General features: G+C 39.5%; 1 long non-coding RNA gene across 3 annotated transcripts; it reads right to left on the bottom strand.

Moving 5' to 3' along the window:
• Positions 1 to 2,983: 2,983 nt before the first annotated feature.
• Positions 2,984 to 7,248, bottom strand: LOC140578203 (uncharacterized). 3 transcript variants are annotated; one of them, XR_011982289.1, is made up of 5 exons: positions 6,829 to 7,248; positions 5,147 to 6,040; positions 4,833 to 4,946; positions 4,537 to 4,689; positions 2,984 to 3,185 (listed from the first exon to the last, which is right to left on the bottom strand). It is a non-coding gene; the product is annotated as an uncharacterized lncRNA (long non-coding RNA). The 3 variants fall into 3 exon arrangements; XR_011982290.1 differs by lacking the exon at positions 4,537 to 4,689; XR_011982288.1 differs by lacking the exon at positions 2,984 to 3,185 and having other exon boundaries at positions 3,423 to 4,689.
• Positions 7,249 to 7,280: the final 32 nt, after the last annotated feature.

Below are 7,280 nucleotides of genomic sequence, written 5' to 3'. Positions count from 1 at the left end.
GGCACAACCTTCTCTCCCATCTGTGCCACTGTTGCCATTAAATTTCTTATTCTTTTTCCTCTGTTTCTCCCTCTCCCTCCGAAGGTTGGCGTGAAAAAGAAATGTTCTTCTAAATACAACTGCATAGTAAATGTTTCAGGAAAGCGTGTAGACATCATAGCTTTCCATCTCCTCTCACTTATTTGCCATAGTTAAATTCCATAACATGCCAATTACATGTGATACTAATTTCACGTGTTCGCACATAAGTTTTTTGCATTTTTTTTTTGAGGCCGTAAAACACAAAATACAGTCGTGTTTATGTCATATGTTTTTGTGCTTATTAAATTTAAGTGTTCCCAAAGATTAATCCCACAACAGTAATAAAATAAATGTCTTTAACATAAATACTAAAGAATAGATCGCTTTAATCGCTATTACAGTTGGGTATGGGCACGCGGTCTTATTTAGAAAACATATACAAAAAGAGACGCATATAATGTTTAATCATTCGTTAATTAGTATTTGTCCGGTCCAGGAGGTTAATTTTGGGGATCGTTAAAGTGATAGATCACCTATCTTGATTAAGCCTGATTCGGTTCGTTATATATATTATGTAAGGAATAATTGACTCCGGACCGTTGAATTATTAAAAAAATAATGCACACCCGAGGTGGTTATTCCGCTTATTCCGTTACACCTCGGGTGTGCATTATTTTTCTAATAATTCAACGGTCCGGAGTCAATTATTCCGCTTATACTACGGTTGCCACACCTCAAGACATCGATCAGATGATATATTTCAAGGGATTCGTCCGGTTTTTCTACTTAAATCGCTATTGTGAGTAGGATTATTTCTTCCGCATCTCATCCAACGACTCTTTTGCTAGTTCCAAAACGTCATTTTAAAGCTGGCAATGGAGGCTTGAGCCGTTGATAGCAGACTAATGCAGTTAATAATGAAGTTATTAGAAAGAGAGCGAGAGAGACAGAGACACAGAGAAAGAGAGAGAGAGCTTGTATGAATTAGGCTACCTCTGTGTGTCCCTCAACAGTGTTCTGAAGCACCGTCTCTAAACTGTAAGTCTGCTTTAAGATGCAGCGCTGTTATTACCTCGCTAGTGAGAAATGTCATGTGTAGCCTTTAAGTTGCTACACTAGGCTAACTGTCTAGCTGTTCTTCGCTGATCGTTTTATGTCTTTTGTCGTTGCCGGCTGCCTTTGATGTCCGCTTCCGTTTATGTTGTTTTTCATCTGGACTGTCTAATACTGCTGCAGCCCAGTTGTTGAAAGTTTCATATTCACCGTAAATATTAAAATGTACTTTCGGAAAATCGTCTGTCATGTTGTTGTTTTTGTTAGTCCTGTGTGCTGTATAGGTACTGTATGCTAATTTCCGTTATTACAGTTAACTATGCGAAGTGATATGGAACTGTAATGCGGTCAAGAGAGCTGCCTGGAACTACGTTCGCTGTGCGTTTCCCTGAAAATAATTGCACACCTCAGAAGGTTCGTCAGCCAATCAGATTCAAGCATTCAACGGTCCCGTAGTATAATAAAAAGTAAATATTAAGTAAGAATGAGAATATGAACAACCATGGGAATTATTTTTACAGTGAAAACAATTGATATTAATTATATTGTATGTTCTTGAGTAATCGATAAAATCAGTATATGCAAGACATCAATCTGTAATAGTGGAAAATATGTCCAGTTGATATGTCCAGTATGATCTAGGTCTGTGTGGTCAGACACTGTGCAATAAACAGAATTTTTAGGAACATGGCAAATGTTCACATTGCAGCATGGAAGTAGGTTCACTGTCACAACGCTGACCGGGGAAGCAGAGGCGAGGAGACATATAGGATCGATCGGGGAAATGCGGGGTTTAATGAGCAAAAGGAACACACACTAGCGGTAAAGCAGAATTACAATACAATGACAGGACTGGAGAAACAAACGGAAACACGGACTAAATACAATGGACTAATGACAAGTTTGACAACAATCAGGAACAGCTGGTAAACACAGGGAATCCACACTGGGTTAACGAGGGGGCGTGGCACACGGAAAGAGCGGACGATCGGGACATGACACTCACTGGAGAGCTTTGTCACAGATAAATTAACTGTCTCTAACAGCGTCTAACCGCACATTAAATAAAGTCCTGCGTATTTTTCTATTCTGAAATTCTGCCATGGCATGCACCAGTATGATGCTGGTGCAACTTTCCCAGGACCCTAGTCAAAAATATCTGCCACTCTGGTCGCGGAAAACAAGCGCTAACGGAAATATATGAAAAACATGGGAGCGGTAGAAGATTTTTTTGAAATTTGACAGGAATGGGACGGTACGGGAATGACATCCCACGGGACTGAACGGGATGGGAATGGGTTTTGAAAATTTGGTTGAGCCTATTCTTTAATATTTTTTGAAGTGCAATTTTGTTTACATCCATTTTATTTATTGTTTTTGGTATTTATTCAAGTGCATTTTTTGTTAACAGAGACTGAGAGTCCATTGCTTTTATTGTTTTTGGTTGTTTTGTTCATTGTTATTGTGGATATTTAAAATGTTTTCCATTTTCAGTGTTAAATAGTCTAAAAATAAACGTTTCTGAATTTTGAAAGGCGTATGTGCATTATTATGCCATTATCATTATTCTAGATGAAAATGGTCTCAGATGGACAATATTATCGTTTATCGCGATAATTTCTTGGACAATTTATCGTCCAGCAAAATTTGTTATCGTGACAGGCCTAGCACTGGAGTTACCAAATTGCAGAGGTGAGACCAAGTCATTGTTTTGCAAGTCACAAGTAAGTCTCAAGTCCTTTCACTTAAGTCTCGAGTTAAGTCCCAAGTCAAGACATGCAAGTCCCGAGTCAAGTCCCAAGTCCTAAACTTTGAATTTCGAGTCCTGAACAAGTCGTTTACCCTTCTTGGGTGAACAAGTCGTTTACCCTTCTTGGGTGGTTCCGTCGCAACAGGGATGGTGATTGGTGGCAGGAGTGGAACGGGAGCCTCGCTCCCTTGCTGGGGCCAGACGCTCCACACTGGTGTAGGTGTGGGCATTTGCAGCCCCACAGATCCAGGGAATGGTGTCATGCTTGTCCCAGGGGCGGCCAGCATTCCCCCAGCAGTAAACATGCTGGGACCATCAAGATAGGGGTCGAACATGTCTGCCCTGTCCATTGCTGCAATTACTGTATAAAAAAACATACAAGAGTTCTACTTAACACATATGAGTGACTATATTTATGTGATTTGTTTATCTCTTCTAATCCAAACTGTTGAGAAATATCACAAAAAACATTTTAATTTCATATTACACACTACGTTTGTACTGAGAAATATACAGTCAGACCTCGGACATTCACGAGGTTACGTTCCAAAACCTGTTGCGAATGAGGATTCGCGGATGTTTGGTAGAGTCACTAGAAATGGTAATATGTGCTTATTTCTATAGTTTAAACCCTAAATATGGTCCCAAAACACTCTCATTTCATTTAAAAGTTAGCTTAATTAATTCATTATATTTTTAAAAAAATGTTTGATGTAAAAAGACGCTCTGTCTCAGATCTGCATGTTCCCATGCCCTCCCTGTGTTTTCTCCAACAGTCCAAAAACATACTGCAGTGCACTGGAGTTACCAAATTGCAGAGGTGGGACCAAGTCATTGTTTTGCAAGTCACAAGTAAGTCTCAAGTCCTTTCACTTAAGTCTCGAGTTAAGTCCCAAGTCAAGACATGCAAGTCCCGAGTCAAGTCCCAAGTCCTAAACTTTGAATTTCGAGTCCTGAACAAGTCATTTGACCAAATATGTTATTTTATTACTAGGTAATAATAAATAATTTTCAGAAATTATAAATGCTTCTAAAAAGGTGTATTTATTGGACAGCAGCAAGTGCAACTGAACTTAATCAGAGAAAAAAAGGAGTGCTGACATTGCATTTCACAGTAAATATTAACCCAGTACAACAGCATTATTTTTGTTACTGTCCTTTTTTACAATACCCAACCTCATCTCATACTGAACCAATGTTTATTAAATAAAATACGTTTTCTGTACGACTACTGTTAAAGTGACATTATACTGTATGTAGCTGCATGTTTTATGTGGAAATTAAATAAAAATGTAAAAAACAACAGATGCTTTCTAGAATATATATTTCTAAAGTTGCCGACCTACTTTACATGTGCTGTACTATATGTGAATGTGTGTGTGTGGTGAATGTGTGTGTGATAGAAAGAGAGAGAGAGGTAAATACAACAGATGCATAAACAGAACAAATGCATGAACAGTTTTAATCATCTGTAGGATTGTGCTTTTTTGTTATCCTAGAGCCCTTTTAAGGATTACATTTGCAAAAGACCAAATTGGAAAAAAGTCTGTCAGTCATTTGTGCACGATGGGGCCGTAGTATGATGCCACTGTAGCTGAAAACTCGCTCCACTGGAGCACTGGAGGCAGGCACTGCCAAGACCCTTATGGCCACTCGGAACAGTGAAGGAAGAGCTTTTTTGTTCATTGCCCAGAATGAAAGGGCATTCTGACCTTCAGATATGTCAAGGTAGTGACTTAGCTGTTGTGCTGGAGTGGTACCAACACTCTTCTTCTGCCTCTTATGGTATGCAGCAAACAGCCCTTCCCCTTGCCCAAGTTCATCTTGCTCTTCCTCATCAACAACAGACACGGGCGGCTCAGTCTCTGCAGCATCATGCAAGATCAGATCCAGGAAAACATTTGAGATTTTAAATGAATGAATGAATAAATTATGTATATAATAAAGGGAATATATATATATATATATTTACACAGATATACATACACACATTAAACTCAATATGTACCTTTCACTTGTTTTTCTACTTCTGCCTTGACCTCACGACTGACCAGCACATGGTGCTCCACCCACATCAGAGAAAAGGCAGGATCCAAGGCAGCTGCTTTGAGGTAGACTGGATCTGAAAAGGGGGCAGTGATTCCATCTTGTATCCTAGCCATCTTCACATTGATGAATATTCCAAGAAATCTTTTGTTTAGGGATGCCTGGAGATTTCTGACCAGGCCGCTCAGGAATCGGGCTTGAGGCTTTAGCTTCTCAAGGTGGTGATTCAGGGACAGGACAGAGGGAACCACAAAACTGATAGTAACATCTTCTCACCTTGTGTCAAATCTGTTGCTTCTCCAAACGGCTTAAGGATGTCCAACAACTCTTTCAACAAATTCCACTCCCTTACTGTAAACAGCAACTCCTTGTGTCCAGCCTTTTCTAGAACATGGCAGAGTTTTAAATAGTCATACTGGAAAACTGCCTTCACTTGCCTTAGCGTTGAGTTCCATCTTGTATTGACAACAGCAGGAATGCCTCTTTGTTCTCCAAATTCAGCATCAAATGCATCTCTGAATGTTGTGCTCGTGTGCAAAAGTGAGCTGAGCTTTGATAACTTAGAGAGAGAAGTAGTTGTCACTTTTGTTTCTTTCAAACTGTCTCCAACCACAAGCTGGAGGGTGTGTGCAAAACACTGCAAGCGCTGTTTTTTTGCCATAGCAGCATCTACTGTTACCCTATCTTCCTGGGTTAGGTCATTCCAGAGCTCTGGGTCATCAAGGTGGTCTTCATCATATACTTCATCTTCTTGTTCAGTGGGAAAGCATACAGTAAACGCTTTCTGCATGTTGGCAGCATTGTCACTTATAATATAGTCCAGTTTATCTCTAATGCTGTATTCATCACATATGGCCTCAAACAGCTCACAGATCCTGTCAGCTGTGTGTGAGCCTCTGAAGCGGTCACAGGCCAGGAGACTGGACTTAAGCTGTATCCTCTCCGTTTCTTTCTCTATGTAGTGCACTGTTACACCAAGGAACCCCCTCATCTTTCGGTCAGACCAAATGTCCACAGTGACTGAAACGTGGTCTATGTTCCTCAACTCAGTTTTCAATTTTGAACGTCTCTCTGAAGCAAGGTCCTCTACTTTTGATGACAGTGTTCTGCGACATACTGGGCTATACTTACTGTCAACTACAGTCATAAAGTGCCGAAAACTCTTGTTTTCTACAATAGACAAGGGCAAGTTGCAATCAATAACCAAGTCAGAGAGTATTGCATTGGTGATAGCTTTCTGCTGTGGATGAGTCATGCTGTACTGTTCTACACGGATGACCATGAACTGTAAGATTGAAGGCTGTTGGGGTTCAATTCTTTTCAGAATTTTTCAAATCAAACAACCAATTAATTGAAAAAATAATAAGCAGACTGTTTCATAATAAAATAAACATTAACTGCATTGAAAATGGTACAGCAATACAAAAAAAAATCTCCACGGTAACCAACTACTACAGTACAAATCTGCTTTTAAAATAACACCAGGTAACACCATAATATCTGATCATATATACAATAGTATAACACATATACAATATAGTCAATTCTGATCATTCAAGTTGATTTTTTTAAGACCTGATTATGGCGCTACCATCTGCCAGCTGTGTATGTCTTGGGTGCAATGACTGTGTCTCGGCTCAGGCTCAAAACACAGATAAACCGTTTACACAGTAATCAGTGTAAATTAAACTATTTCAATGACGGGAGTAACGGTAACGTTACCGTGCGATTTCACTGCTGCGATCGAGGTTAGCACATTGTAGTGCTAGCTGTCTGATTAAAAGTAGATTTGTCATCTTATTTCGGATTTACATCTGTGTGGGAACCCGTAATACTTTTTTCAATGTATGCAAAATGACTTTCCAGCCACATGATTTAACTAGCAAGCTAGAATTCGCCAAGCCATTAGGCTAATATTAACTAGACATTATAGTCACTATACATTAGCCTCGACTTACCTTTCTTTGTGTAACTTCAGATGTCGAACGAAGTTGGATGTTGTAGCCTCTCTGTCTGTAATTTTTGACCCGCATGTTTTGCATACTGCAGTTCGTTTCTTGTTGACCACCTCATAATTTGTGAAAGCAAATGAAATAACCCTAGGTATCATTTTTGTCAGACTGGCGCTCTGCAAAATCACGTTACTTCATGCTTCGCTTCTGCAAGTTGATTGGATGTTGTGTTGTGAGCTGGGGATTCTGGGGAGTTCGTATAAACTGGCTGGAAATGAATACAGTTAACGTTAATTAATTCAAGGAATGTATTCGTTTTTAAAATAAACTTTTTGTTTGGTGTAAGGTCAATTGGTGTATCAAGTCTTGTCAAGTCAAAAGGTTCAAGTCCAAGTGAAGTCACGAGTCATTGGTGTTAAAGTCCGAGTCGAGTGCCAAGTCTTTTGTGATTTTATCAA

This window comes from Paramormyrops kingsleyae, chromosome 13 (assembly GCF_048594095.1).
Source record: "Paramormyrops kingsleyae isolate MSU_618 chromosome 13, PKINGS_0.4, whole genome shotgun sequence".
In the NCBI taxonomy this organism is placed as follows: domain Eukaryota; kingdom Metazoa; phylum Chordata; class Actinopteri; order Osteoglossiformes; family Mormyridae; genus Paramormyrops; species Paramormyrops kingsleyae.
This window is presented reverse-complemented; position numbering and strand designations above follow the sequence as displayed.